Genomic DNA, 13677 nt, shown 5'->3' on the forward strand with positions numbered 1-13677 from the left:
GGCAGGCCCGCTGCCCCTACCCAGGCCCTGGGCTCCCCACCCAGCCGCCAGGCATCCCTCGCCATGCCCCTGTCTCCCAGGTCCTCAGTTGACAACGTCTGACCGCTGGAGCTCCCCTGACCTGGCCTCCCAGGGCTCCTGGGATCTCGAGCCAGCCCCTCGTCCACAGTGGAAGCGGAGGACAGCGCCATCCTCGGGCGAGTCGCTCCCACGCTCCCATCCATGGGGTGGTCCTCAGAATCTCTGCCCGACTGCCAGCGGGGCTCTCAGCCCTGCCCGCCCATCATGCTCGCACCTGGGCGCACTCTCCCGCACACACACACACAAACACACACACACACACACACACACACACACACACACACACACACACCTCTTCTAGCCACCATCCAAGCCCGGGCGCCATGTGTCCTTCTGTCCTCTTTCTGCTGTCACGACCTTTGTCCCGGCCTGCGCGGTGTCCCGTCCGGGACGACGGTTCCCGTTCATCCACCCAAGACCCACGGGCAAGAAAACTGCCCTGGCCGCCGGTCGGGGTGTGTATCGCCATAGGGAATCCTCTCCGGGCGCGGCCGCGGCGCCTTGACCTCGCCCTAGTCCCGCCCACAGCACACTATGGGTCCTTGACTGGACGTCAGCGGTCATCTTCGCTGTCAACAAACTTTGGGCAGCCAGCCGACTGAGCTGTGCGGTTGACTTTGGGGAGCAGTCACAGAGCAAGCCGGACAGAGGGATGAAGAGCCGGGTGGCCCTGTGGTGAGGCGGCAGTGGGGAACTACTCCAACACATCCAATCTAGGCGCTGTGTAGATGGACATTCTCCATTTGTCCCTGGCCATCTGGGGATAGGATTCCGAGCCTAGGTATTGCCAGCCAATGTCCCCCCACCCTCGTGGCCCACTCCCGCTCGGGTCAGCTTGGCCCTTGGCTGTGTCACCACCAATTTCTTCATCGCCCGGCTTCTGCTACCGCCAAACGCCCACCCGGTGGTCTAGCTCCCCACACGTCTCCACACACCTCCGCCTCCCTGGCTCAGGCTCCGCTAGCGCCGACGGCCTTCCCCCCCACACACCCCCACCGGCACCCCCTTCAAAGCCGCTGTCACACACAGGTGGAGCCCTTGACCGAGCAGTGTCGTGGGACAGTCCTGGCCCCTTAGAGGCCCCCACTACTGAGTGGATGGGTGGCTGGGTTGGCAGGGTGGTTGAGCGAATGAGTGGGTGGCTAGGTGGGAGGGTGAGAGAAGCAGTGAAGCAGTGAAGGAGTGGGTGGCTGATTGGGAAAGTGAGCGGGCGGGTTAGAGGAGTTCATGAGGGAGGAAGCAGCCAGTGAGAGAACGGGCGATGGGGCGATGGGGCGAGGGGTGAGGGAGCGAAGGAGCCAGTCTGGCGTTGCCAGCCGTGTGGTATTCCAATCACGAAATCCACGTGGAGTTTCCTTTCACAAAACAGCAAGAGTTTCTGTAGGAGGCAGCCGAGCACGAGGAACCGGGAGGGCCCGAGTCTCCAACTCACCTCTCCGTGCATTGGATTTTGAGGCTCTCTATCTATGGGCTGAGGCCAGGGGGAAGGTGACTGAAGTCTCAGGAAGAGCAGGTGAAGCGGATGAAGGGCACGGTGTTTCTTGAGGCATGAAGAGCAAGGAACCGCTCTGGTTTTCCCTCAGTTCTCAGCACCTTGTGCGTGCGTGGGTGCTTGTGCCTTCTGTGTGAAAGGAGAGGGGACGGCAGGGGAGGGGAAGGGAGGGGAGGGGACTGGGGGGACAGCGGAGGGGAGGGGAAGGGAGAGGCGGGAAGCTCTAGCGAGAGGAGTGAGGAACCAGCGATCGTCCTGCATTGGTGGGTGGGTGCTGTTGGCCGCTGGTGATGGTAGTGGTGGTAGTGGTGGTGGCGATGGGGGTGGTGGTGACGGCGATGGGGGTGGTGGTGGAGGGTGGTGGGTCCGCTGGCAGCCAGAGGAGTAGAGAGGCTGACCTGGCCTGTGTGCGTGGGGCTGCGAGGGCCCTTGGGTGAGCCTAGGGCAAGGAAGAGGGGACACGCTGAAGGGTGAAGATGGGTGGAGGGCGGGCGAGCGGGCCAGCCAGGAGAAAAGGAAGCGCTGACGGACAAGGGCTGGGCGGGAAGTCCCGTCTCATTGGGGCGTAGGTGGACCGGGCGGGCCTGTTGGCCAAAAGGGGAGGTGTGGTGCGAAGACGAAGCCGACGTCGGTGGTGGACGGCGGAGAAGAAGAAGAAAGGCTTCCCTGACCGGGAATCGAACCCGGGCCGCGGCGGTGAGAGCGCCGAATCCTAACCACTAGACCACCAGGGAGCGTCGGCCTGCGTGCCCCGCGCTCCCGCCCTGGAGCCAGCGCCTCCTCTCGAGCTGGCAGCTGGCAGCTGGCAGCTTGGCGCCTGGCGCCTGGCACCTGCACCGCCGGCTGGGCTTCACTTGCTAACCAAATCCCGCCAGCCCACCCGGCGCCCCTGGCAACCCGACCGCCCTCAGCCTTAGCAGCTCCCCTCCTGCTCGGGGCACCCTCAAAACATCGCCGCGCCTCCTTCTGCCACACACCCTCCCGCGCCTGCAAGCACAGCTGCGTGCCAGCCCGGCCGCCCTCTGCGGCCCCGGGCCTCGGAAAAAGGTCAGCCCGCTGCGTTGGCCGGGAATCGAACCCGGGTCAACTGCTTGGAAGGCAGCTATGCTCACCACTATACCACCAACGCCGCACGGCCCGGCCAGCGCCCACAGGCCGGCGGGGACTGCCACGAGCGAGCGCCGCCACCACCTGACGCGGGCCTGCCCGACGCCCGCAGCTCTTGGCTGCCACGGCGCCAAAAAGCGCCAGGCCAGCCCAGAGCCCAGCAGCTCCGCTGCGCCGGCCTTCTGCTGCAGCCGTGCTGCTCCCGACTGAGCCCTCGGCTCCACGTTGCGGCGTGGGGCCAGGCGCGGGGCCCAGCGACGCCGCCGCCACGGCCCGACAGCCAGAAGGACGGTCCTCACTCACTCGGTCGCCTCCCACGCTTTCCTGCCCCTGCCGGCCTCACGGAGCCCATTCCCACAAGGACTTCGGGTGGCGCGGGCCTGGCCTGGCCTGGCCTGGCCGGGCCCAGCAGGGCGGGCAGGGCCGCTCGTCTGGGGCGACCACGTGGCAGGCCAGGTACCAGGTGGCGGTGGGCGGAGGGAGGAAGAAGGGCACGCCCCTTGAGGGCGAGAGGCTGGGTCGCAGACCTCGCGCCGGTGGCCAAAAAGGGCGGCTGCCTCCCCGTCGGGGAATCGAACCCCGGTCTCCCGCGTGACAGGCGGGGATACTCACCACTATACTAACGAGGACAGCGACGCCCGCCCCGCCCTCTGGGCGCCAGTCCGCTGTCCCGAGCCCTGGTACGCCCGGCCCTGCCCTCCCTCGTCCGCCTGCCCACCGCAAGCATCTGGCACGTGCGGGACACACGCTCACACAACAAAGCACTCTGGACAAAGGCGAGGCGAGCCGACCCGGTCCGGAGCCTGACCTCGAGCTGCACCCGGCTGCCACCCAGCCAACCCGGTGCGCCCTGCCCCGCCGCCTCCGACGCGGGCATCGAGCCACCGCGCCGGGAGGAGGGGAAGACGCGCGGACTAGCAAGCGCCGCTCGGGGAGGAGGGGAGGAGGGCGTGGCGGCCTGCACGCCGCAGCGAGCGGCAGAGACTGACTTGGCTTGCCCTCCGCCGCTTGCGCACCCACGCCGAGGAACGGTACCGGGCGTCCGCGCCGGGTCCCAGCCAGGGGAGCGGCCACGCGCCCAGGCCCGCCGTCAGGATGGCCGAGCGGTCTAAGGCGCTGCGTTCAGGTCGCAGTCTCCCCTGGAGGCGTGGGTTCGAATCCCACTCCCGACAAGCCCACCTTTTAGCCCCGGAGACGCCCACCGATGCCCTCTTCCCGGCTCGCGCCCTCTTTGCCCACTCTCCAATCTCTCGCCCCCGTGGTCGCACGCCTCCGCCCCTCCGCTCCTGGCGCCCACCCGAAAGGCTCGCGCATAAACCCCAGTGTCGCAAGCGCCGGCGCCTTCAACCCTCCGCCACAGGCCATTCGGACACGCAGAGGTGGTTTCTCTGAATCACCTCCTCGGCTCTTTCCCCAGAGGAAAAGAGCCTCTCTTTCTTTGGCCCGCAGGTGGTACGGGAGCCGGCGAGGAGGGGCAGTGGGGATTCGGGTCCACGGGACACGTCGACCATCCCACAAGACCCTCCATCCTCTGCCTACACACATACACACAACACACACACACACACACACACACGCACACATCGACGCCCCCATTCCCCAGGCGCAGAGCACCCGGCAGGCCAGGCCAAACCCGCAATGATAGCCACCCCCCCCCCACCTTCGCCCTCTACCACCCCGGGCCGGCCCATAAACTCCAAGCCCCTGCCGAGACCACCTCGGCGCCACACCTCACCCCCAGGCCCCCAGCGCCAAGCGCACCAGCGCCTTGGGTCCCCATCTCTGCGCGTCGAGGCGCTGAGCACAACAGGCGCGCTCAGCAGCGCCTGCCGCAGGTCACCTGTCCTGATTGGGATTCAGGCACGGGCCACGTTTGCGGCAGCGTGACGGGCCTGGGCGGCGGAGAAAGGGCAGACCGGGGCGAGTCCGCTTCTCCCCGCTCCCACCCCCGGCCCCTCCCCAGCGCGCGACACTTCTGCCTTCCCGCACACACCCGCTGCCACCGCCACCGCCGCCACGACCACCACGATCCAGCAGCCTCTCCTTCTGGTTGCTCCTTTGCTCCCTGCGCCATCGGGCCCCTGGTGCACGCGCCAGGCGAACAGTGTGTGGCTCAGCTCGCCTCCGACCGGGGACCAGTGTCCCGCGGGACAACTGGTGAGCGCCGGCTGTGACTGCGTCGGATGGCGGCCGCCGCCGGTGCATGGGTGGTTCAGTGGTAGAATTCTCGCCTGCCACGCGGGAGGCCCGGGTTCGATTCCCGGCCCATGCAGCGCCTGGTCCCCTTTTGGTCCTCCAGACCCAGCGCCTAAGCAGAGCGCAGCCTCCTTCCGCTCCAGCTGCACCCCCCTGGCCTGCACCTGCACCAGCACCTACGCACCTGCCCCGCTCGCTTGCTCGCTTGCGTCTGCGCTCGCCTCACACGCGACTCACCCAACTGGGTCCCACCCGCCGGCCCCTTGCAAGACAGTTCCCTCACCCCTGGCGCCTCTCACACCTGCCTCCTCATCCCTTGCATCTCTCTCGCTCGCTCTCCCTCGCCCTTCTGTCACCAGCAATCTATTCTGCGTCCAGGCGTCCCCAACCGCAATGCATCCTTGCACTCACTCGCCCTGTCCCTTGGCCTTTCTTCACCCTGAAAGTTAAGCCCATGGCTCCCAAACCTCTAGACAGGAAGTCTTCTCTCCTAACAGTCACACGCCGTGTGTCTCCTACACGGTCACGCAGTCATCCAAGCACACCAGGGACCTCAAAGTACCTCCACTAACATCATCGCATATGCACACTCTATGTTCTCTAGGCTGTGCTTACCCACGACAAGTCTTCTCATCCCTCCGAACCACCTTAACCGCCCCTCACGCCCTACAACCCACAACTTTGCTCAAGGATTCTGACCTGCATCTGTCCCTTGGGTCTCTTTTAATCTAGGCCCCCAAACACATACCTGACAAGCCCATGTGTGGCCTCCCAGGGAATTATTCACGATTCTGGTCCACTTGCCCTTCCTACCTCCTTCTCACATCACCTGGATATTCTCTCGCTCTCTCCTCTCTTTCTCTCCCTTTGTCTGTCTGTGTATGTCTTCTCTTTCTCTGTGTCTATCTCTGTCTCATCTGTCTCATCTGTCTCTCTCCTCTTTCTTTCACCCTCTCTCTCCCTTTGTCCGTCTCTCTTTCTGGCTCTCGTTCTAGCTGTCTTTGTCTGTGTGTCCCTGTCTGTCTGTCTGTCTGTCTGGTAATGTCTTCTTTCTCTGGGTCTATCTTTCTCCCTCTACTCTCTCTGTCTCTCATCTCTCTTTCACTCTGTCTCCCTGTCTCTACAACTCTCCCTGTGCACTGTCTGGCACCCTGGAGTACTTCCCGACTCACCCCAGAGCCACTCGTTATTCTGGTCGCCTCCAGACCATCTGGCCCGGGGGGTCACCGGGTACCTCTCTGACCACAAGGGGTTGGATCTTCCTTCCACCGGTCGCCAATCGGATGTTCCTTTCCGCCTCCAGACTCGCCCTCCCGGCAGGCCCGCTGCCCCTACCCAGGCCCTGGGCTCCCCACCCAGCCGCCAGGCATCCCTCGCCATGCCCCTGTCTCCCAGGTCCTCAGTTGACAACGTCTGACCGCTGGAGCTCCCCTGACCTGGCCTCCCAGGGCTCCTGGGATCTCGAGCCAGCCCCTCGTCCACAGTGGAAGCGGAGGACAGCGCCATCCTCGGGCGAGTCGCTCCCACGCTCCCATCCATGGGGTGGTCCTCAGAATCTCTGCCCGACTGCCAGCGGGGCTCTCAGCCCTGCCCGCCCATCATGCTCGCACCTGGGCGCACTCTCCCGCACACACACACACAAACACACACACACACACACACACACACACACACACACACACACACACACACACCTCTTCTAGCCACCATCCAAGCCCGGGCACCATGTGTCCTTCTGTCCTCTTTCTGCTGTCACGACCTTTGTCCCGGCCTGCGCGGTGTCCCGCCCGGGACGACGGTTCCCGTTCATCCACCCAAGACCCACGGGCAAGAAAACTGCCCTGGCCGCCGGTCGGGGTGTGTATCGCCATAGGGAATCCTCTCCGGGCGCGGCCGCGGCGCCTTGACCTCGCCCTAGTCCCGCCCACAGCACACTATGGGTCCTTGACTGGACGTCAGCGGTCATCTTCGCTGTCAACAAACTTTGGGCAGCCAGCCGACTGAGCTGTGCGGTTGACTTTGGGGAGCAGTCACAGAGCAAGCCGGACAGAGGGATGAAGAGCCGGGTGGCCCTGTGGTGAGGCGGCAGTGGGGAACTACTCCAACACATCCAATCTAGGCGCTGTGTAGATGGACATTCTCCATTTGTCCCTGGCCATCTGGGGATAGGATTCCGAGCCTAGGTATTGCCAGCCAATGTCCCCCCACCCTCGTGGCCCACTCCCGCTCGGGTCAGCTTGGCCCTTGGCTGTGTCACCACCAATTTCTTCATCGCCCGGCTTCTGCTACCGCCAAACGCCCACCCGGTGGTCTAGCTCCCCACACGTCTCCACACACCTCCGCCTCCCTGGCTCAGGCTCCGCTAGCGCCGACGGCCTTCCCCCCCACACACCCCCACCGGCACCCCCTTCAAAGCCGCTGTCACACACAGGTGGAGCCCTTGACCGAGCAGTGTCGTGGGACAGTCCTGGCCCCTTAGAGGCCCCCACTACTGAGTGGATGGGTGGCTGGGTTGGCAGGGTGGTTGAGCGAATGAGTGGGTGGCTAGGTGGGAGGGTGAGAGAAGCAGTGAAGCAGTGAAGGAGTGGGTGGCTGATTGGGAAAGTGAGCGGGCGGGTTAGAGGAGTTCATGAGGGAGGAAGCAGCCAGTGAGAGAACGGGCGATGGGGCGATGGGGCGAGGGGTGAGGGAGCGAAGGAGCCAGTCTGGCGTTGCCAGCCGTGTGGTATTCCAATCACGAAATCCACGTGGAGTTTCCTTTCACAAAACAGCAAGAGTTTCTGTAGGAGGCAGCCGAGCACGAGGAACCGGGAGGGCCCGAGTCTCCAACTCACCTCTCCGTGCATTGGATTTTGAGGCTCTCTATCTATGGGCTGAGGCCAGGGGGAAGGTGACTGAAGTCTCAGGAAGAGCAGGTGAAGCGGATGAAGGGCACGGTGTTTCTTGAGGCATGAAGAGCAAGGAACCGCTCTGGTTTTCCCTCAGTTCTCAGCACCTTGTGCGTGCGTGGGTGCTTGTGCCTTCTGTGTGAAAGGAGAGGGGACGGCAGGGGAGGGGAAGGGAGGGGAGGGGACTGGGGGGACAGCGGAGGGGAGGGGAAGGGAGAGGCGGGAAGCTGTAGCGAGAGGAGTGAGGAACCAGCGATCGTCCTGCATTGGTGGGTGGGTGCTGTTGGCCGCTGGTGATGGTAGTGGTGGTAGTGGTGGTGGCGATGGGGGTGGTGGTGACGGCGATGGGGGTGGTGGTGGAGGGTGGTGGGTCCGCTGGCAGCCAGAGGAGTAGAGAGGCTGACCTGGCCTGTGTGCGTGGGGCTGCGAGGGCCCTTGGGTGAGCCTAGGGCAAGGAAGAGGGGACACGCTGAAGGGTGAAGATGGGTGGAGGGCGGGCGAGCGGGCCAGCCAGGAGAAAAGGAAGCGCTGACGGACAAGGGCTGGGCGGGAAGTCCCGTCTCATTGGGGCGTAGGTGGACCGGGCGGGCCTGTTGGCCAAAAGGGGAGGTGTGGTGCGAAGACGAAGCCGACGTCGGTGGTGGACGGCGGAGAAGAAGAAGAAAGGCTTCCCTGACCGGGAATCGAACCCGGGCCGCGGCGGTGAGAGCGCCGAATCCTAACCACTAGACCACCAGGGAGCGTCGGCCTGCGTGCCCCGCGCTCCCGCCCTGGAGCCAGCGCCTCCTCTCGAGCTGGCAGCTGGCAGCTGGCAGCTTGGCGCCTGGCGCCTGGCACCTGCACCGCCGGCTGGGCTTCACTTGCTAACCAAATCCCGCCAGCCCACCCGGCGCCCCTGGCAACCCGACCGCCCTCAGCCTTAGCAGCTCCCCTCCTGCTCGGGGCACCCTCAAAACATCGCCGCGCCTCCTTCTGCCACACACCCTCCCGCGCCTGCAAGCACAGCTGCGTGCCAGCCCGGCCGCCCTCTGCGGCCCCGGGTCTCGGCAAAAGGTCAGCCCGCTGCGTTGGCCGGGAATCGAACCCGGGTCAACTGCTTGGAAGGCAGCTATGCTCACCACTATACCACCAACGCCGCACGGCCCGGCCAGCGCCCACAGGCCGGCCGGGACTGCCACGAGCGAGCGCCGCCACCGCCTGACGCGGGCCTGCCCGACGCCCGCAGCTCTTGGCTGCCACGGCGCCAAAAAGCGCCAGGCCAGCCCAGAGCCCAGCAGCTCCGCTGCGCCGGCCTTCTGCTGCAGCCGTGCTGCTCCCGACTGAGCCCTCGGCTCCACGTTGCGGCGTGGGGCCAGGCGCGGGGCCCAGCGACGCCGCCGCCACGGCCCGACAGCCAGAAGGACGGTCCTCACTCACTCGGTCGCCTCCCACGCTTTCCTGCCCCTGCCGGCCTCACGGAGCCCATTCCCACAAGGACTTCGGGTGGCGCGGGCCTGGCCTGGCCTGGCCTGGCCGGGCCCAGCAGGGCGGGCAGGGCCGCTCGTCTGGGGCGACCACGTGGCAGGCCAGGTACCAGGTGGCGGTGGGCGGAGGGAGGAAGAAGGGCACGCCCCTTGAGGGCGAGAGGCTGGGTCGCAGACCTCGCGCCGGTGGCCAAAAAGGGCGGCTGCCTCCCCGTCGGGGAATCGAACCCCGGTCTCCCGCGTGACAGGCGGGGATACTCACCACTATACTAACGAGGACAGCGACGCCCGCCCCGCCCTCTGGGCGCCAGTCCGCTGTCCCGAGCCCTGGTACGCCCGGCCCTGCCCTCCCTCGTCCGCCTGCCCACCGCAAGCATCTGGCACGTGCGGGACACACGCTCACACAACAAAGCACTCTGGACAAAGGCGAGGCGAGCCGACCCGGTCCGGAGCCTGACCTCGAGCTGTACCCGGCTGCCACCCAGCCAACCCGGTGCGCCCTGCCCCGCCGCCTCCGACGCGGGCATCGAGCCACCGCGCCGGGAGGAGGGGAAGACGCGCGGACTAGCAAGCGCCGCTCGGGGAGGAGGGGAGGAGGGCGTGGCGGCCTGCACGCCGCAGCGAGCGGCAGAGACTGACTTGGCTTGCCCTCCGCCGCTTGCGCACCCACGCCGAGGAACGGTACCGGGCGTCCGCGCCGGGTCCCAGCCAGGGGAGCGGCCACGCGCCCAGGCCCGCCGTCAGGATGGCCGAGCGGTCTAAGGCGCTGCGTTCAGGTCGCAGTCTCCCCTGGAGGCGTGGGTTCGAATCCCACTCCTGACAAGCCCACCTTTTAGCCCCGGAGACGCCCACCGATGCCCTCTTCCCGGCTCGCGCCCTCTTTGCCCACTCTCCAATCTCTCGCCCCCGTGGTCGCACGCCTCCGCCCCTCCGCTCCTGGCGCCCACCCGAAAGGCTCGCGCATAAACCCCAGTGTCGCAAGCGCCGGCGCCTTCAACCCTCCGCCACAGGCCATTCGGACACGCAGAGGTGGTTTCTCTGAATCACCTCCTCGGCTCTTTCCCCAGAGGAAAAGAGCCTCTCTTTCTTTGGCCCGCAGGTGGTACGGGAGCCGGCGAGGAGGGGCAGTGGGGATTCGGGTCCACGGGACACGTCGACCATCCCACAAGACCCTCCATCCTCTGCCTACACACATACACACAACACACACACACACACACACACGCACACATCGACGCCCCCATTCCCCAGGCGCAGAGCACCCGGCAGGCCAGGCCAAACCCGCAATGATAGCCACCCCCCCCCACCTTCGCCCTCTACCACCCCGGGCCGGCCCATAAACTCCAAGCCCCTGCCGAGACCACCTCGGCGCCACACCTCACCCCCAGGCCCCCAGCGCCAAGCGCACCAGCGCCTTGGGTCCCCATCTCTGCGCGTCGAGGCGCTGAGCACAACAGGCGCGCTCAGCAGCGCCTGCCGCAGGTCACCTGTCCTGATTGGGATTCAGGCACGGGCCACGTTTGCGGCAGCGTGACGGGCCTGGGCGGCGGAGAAAGGGCAGACCGGGGCGAGTCCGCTTCTCCCCGCTCCCACCCCCGGCCCCTCCCCAGCGCGCGACACTTCTGCCTTCCCGCACACACCCGCTGCCACCGCCACCGCCGCCACGACCACCACGATCCAGCAGCCTCTCCTTCTGGTTGCTCCTTTGCTCCCTGCGCCATCGGGCCCCTGGTGCACGCGCCAGGCGAACAGTGTGTGGCTCAGCTCGCCTCCGACCGGGGACCAGTGTCCCGCGGGACAACTGGTGAGCGCCGGCTGTGACTGCGTCGGATGGCGGCCGCCGCCGGTGCATGGGTGGTTCAGTGGTAGAATTCTCGCCTGCCACGCGGGAGGCCCGGGTTCGATTCCCGGCCCATGCAGCGCCTGGTCCCCTTTTGGTCCTCCAGACCCAGCGCCTAAGCAGAGCGCAGCCTCCTTCCGCTCCAGCTGCACCCCCCTGGCCTGCACCTGCACCAGCACCTACGCACCTGCCCCGCTCGCTTGCTCGCTTGCGTCTGCGCTCGCCTCACACGCGACTCACCCAACTGGGTCCCACCCGCCGGCCCCTTGCAAGACAGTTCCCTCACCCCTGGCGCCTCTCACACCTGCCTCCTCATCCCTTGCATCTCTCTCGCTCGCTCTCCCTCGCCCTTCTGTCACCAGCAATCTATTCTGCGTCCAGGCGTCCCCAACCGCAATGCATCCTTGCACTCACTCGCCCTGTCCCTTGGCCTTTCTTCACCCTGAAAGTTAAGCCCATGGCTCCCAAACCTCTAGACAGGAAGTCTTCTCTCCTAACAGTCACACGCCGTGTGTCTCCTACACGGTCACGCAGTCATCCAAGCACACCAGGGACCTCAAAGTACCTCCACTAACATCATCGCATATGCACACTCTATGTTCTCTAGGCTGTGCTTACCCACGACAAGTCTTCTCATCCCTCCGAACCACCTTAACCGCCCCTCACGCCCTACAACCCACAACTTTGCTCAAGGATTCTGACCTGCATCTGTCCCTTGGGTCTCTTTTAATCTAGGCCCCCAAACACATACCTGACAAGCCCATGTGTGGCCTCCCAGGGAATTATTCACGATTCTGGTCCACTTGCCCTTCCTACCTCCTTCTCACATCACCTGGATATTCTCTCGCTCTCTCCTCTCTTTCTCTCCCTTTGTCTGTCTGTGTATGTCTTCTCTTTCTCTGTGTCTATCTCTGTCTCATCTGTCTCATCTGTCTCTCTCCTCTTTCTTTCACCCTCTCTCTCCCTTTGTCCGTCTCTCTTTCTGGCTCTCGTTCTAGCTGTCTTTGTCTGTGTGTCCCTGTCTGTCTGTCTGTCTGTCTGGTAATGTCTTCTTTCTCTGGGTCTATCTTTCTCCCTCTACTCTCTCTGTCTCTCATCTCTCTTTCACTCTGTCTCCCTGTCTCTACAACTCTCCCTGTGCACTGTCTGGCACCCTGGAGTACTTCCCGACTCACCCCAGAGCCACTCGTTATTCTGGTCGCCTCCAGACCATCTGGCCCGGGGGGTCACCGGGTACCTCTCTGACCACAAGGGGTTGGATCTTCCTTCCACCGGTCGCCAATCGGATGTTCCTTTCCGCCTCCAGACTCGCCCTCCCGGCAGGCCCGCTGCCCCTACCCAGGCCCTGGGCTCCCCACCCAGCCGCCAGGCATCCCTCGCCATGCCCCTGTCTCCCAGGTCCTCAGTTGACAACGTCTGACCGCTGGAGCTCCCCTGACCTGGCCTCCCAGGGCTCCTGGGATCTCGAGCCAGCCCCTCGTCCACAGTGGAAGCGGAGGACAGCGCCATCCTCGGGCGAGTCGCTCCCACGCTCCCATCCATGGGGTGGTCCTCAGAATCTCTGCCCGACTGCCAGCGGGGCTCTCAGCCCTGCCCGCCCATCATGCTCGCACCTGGGCGCACTCTCCCGCACACACACACACAAACACACACACACACACACACACACACACACACACACACACACACACCTCTTCTAGCCACCATCCAAGCCCGGGCGCCATGTGTCCTTCTGTCCTCTTTCTGCTGTCACGACCTTTGTCCCGGCCTGCGCGGTGTCCCGCCCGGGACGACGGTTCCCGTTCATCCACCCAAGACCCACGGGCAAGAAAACTGCCCTGGCCGCCGGTCGGGGTGTGTATCGCCATAGGGAATCCTCTCCGGGCGCGGCCGCGGCGCCTTGACCTCGCCCTAGTCCCGCCCACAGCACACTATGGGTCCTTGACTGGACGTCAGCGGTCATCTTCGCTGTCAACAAACTTTGGGCAGCCAGCCGACTGAGCTGTGCGGTTGACTTTGGGGAGCAGTCACAGAGCAAGCCGGACAGAGGGATGAAGAGCCGGGTGGCCCTGTGGTGAGGCGGCAGTGGGGAACTACTCCAACACATCCAATCTAGGCGCTGTGTAGATGGACATTCTCCATTTGTCCCTGGCCATCTGGGGATAGGATTCCGAGCCTAGGTATTGCCAGCCAATGTCCCCCCACCCTCGTGGCCCACTCCCGCTCGGGTCAGCTTGGCCCTTGGCTGTGTCACCACCAATTTCTTCATCGCCCGGCTTCTGCTACCGCCAAACGCCCACCCGGTGGTCTAGCTCCCCACACGTCTCCACACACCTCCGCCTCCCTGGCTCAGGCTCCGCTAGCGCCGACGGCCTTCCCCCCCACACACCCCCACCGGCACCCCCTTCAAAGCCGCTGTCACACACAGGTGGAGCCCTTGACCGAGCAGTGTCGTGGGACAGTCCTGGCCCCTTAGAGGCCCCCACTACTGAGTGGATGGGTGGCTGGGTTGGCAGGGTGGTTGAGCGAATGAGTGGGTGGCTAGGTGGGAGGGTGAGAGAAGCAGTGAAGCAGTGAAGGAGTGGGTGGCTGATTGGGAAAGTGAGCGGG

At 65.1% G+C, this 13677-nt stretch overlaps 1 protein-coding gene and 10 non-coding genes across 11 annotated transcripts in view; 5 read left to right on the forward strand and 6 right to left on the reverse strand.

Moving 5' to 3' along the window:
- Positions 1 to 13677, forward strand: part of Apoa2 (apolipoprotein A2) — a 450260-nt gene that overhangs the window by 177944 nt on the left and 258639 nt on the right. The gene's annotated exons all lie outside the window — the stretch shown is intronic.
- On the reverse strand, positions 2236 to 2307 carry Trnae-cuc (transfer RNA glutamic acid (anticodon CUC)). Its single transcript has one exon. It is a non-coding gene; the product is annotated as a tRNA-Glu (tRNA).
- Trnag-ucc (transfer RNA glycine (anticodon UCC)) lies at positions 2631 to 2702 on the reverse strand. The gene has a single exon. It is a non-coding gene; the product is annotated as a tRNA-Gly (tRNA).
- On the reverse strand, positions 3238 to 3309 carry Trnad-guc (transfer RNA aspartic acid (anticodon GUC)). The gene has a single exon. It is a non-coding gene; the product is annotated as a tRNA-Asp (tRNA).
- Trnal-cag (transfer RNA leucine (anticodon CAG)) lies at positions 3770 to 3852 on the forward strand. Its single transcript has one exon. It is a non-coding gene; the product is annotated as a tRNA-Leu (tRNA).
- Positions 4882 to 4952, forward strand: Trnag-gcc (transfer RNA glycine (anticodon GCC)). The gene has a single exon. It is a non-coding gene; the product is annotated as a tRNA-Gly (tRNA).
- On the reverse strand, positions 8433 to 8504 carry Trnae-cuc (transfer RNA glutamic acid (anticodon CUC)). Its single transcript has one exon. It is a non-coding gene; the product is annotated as a tRNA-Glu (tRNA).
- Trnag-ucc (transfer RNA glycine (anticodon UCC)) lies at positions 8828 to 8899 on the reverse strand. The gene has a single exon. It is a non-coding gene; the product is annotated as a tRNA-Gly (tRNA).
- On the reverse strand, positions 9435 to 9506 carry Trnad-guc (transfer RNA aspartic acid (anticodon GUC)). The gene has a single exon. It is a non-coding gene; the product is annotated as a tRNA-Asp (tRNA).
- Trnal-cag (transfer RNA leucine (anticodon CAG)) lies at positions 9967 to 10049 on the forward strand. The gene has a single exon. It is a non-coding gene; the product is annotated as a tRNA-Leu (tRNA).
- On the forward strand, positions 11076 to 11146 carry Trnag-gcc (transfer RNA glycine (anticodon GCC)). The gene has a single exon. It is a non-coding gene; the product is annotated as a tRNA-Gly (tRNA).

The sequence above is a fragment of the Castor canadensis genome, chromosome 11, assembly GCF_047511655.1.
Source record: "Castor canadensis chromosome 11, mCasCan1.hap1v2, whole genome shotgun sequence".
Classification (NCBI taxonomy): Eukaryota; Metazoa; Chordata; class Mammalia; order Rodentia; family Castoridae; genus Castor; species Castor canadensis.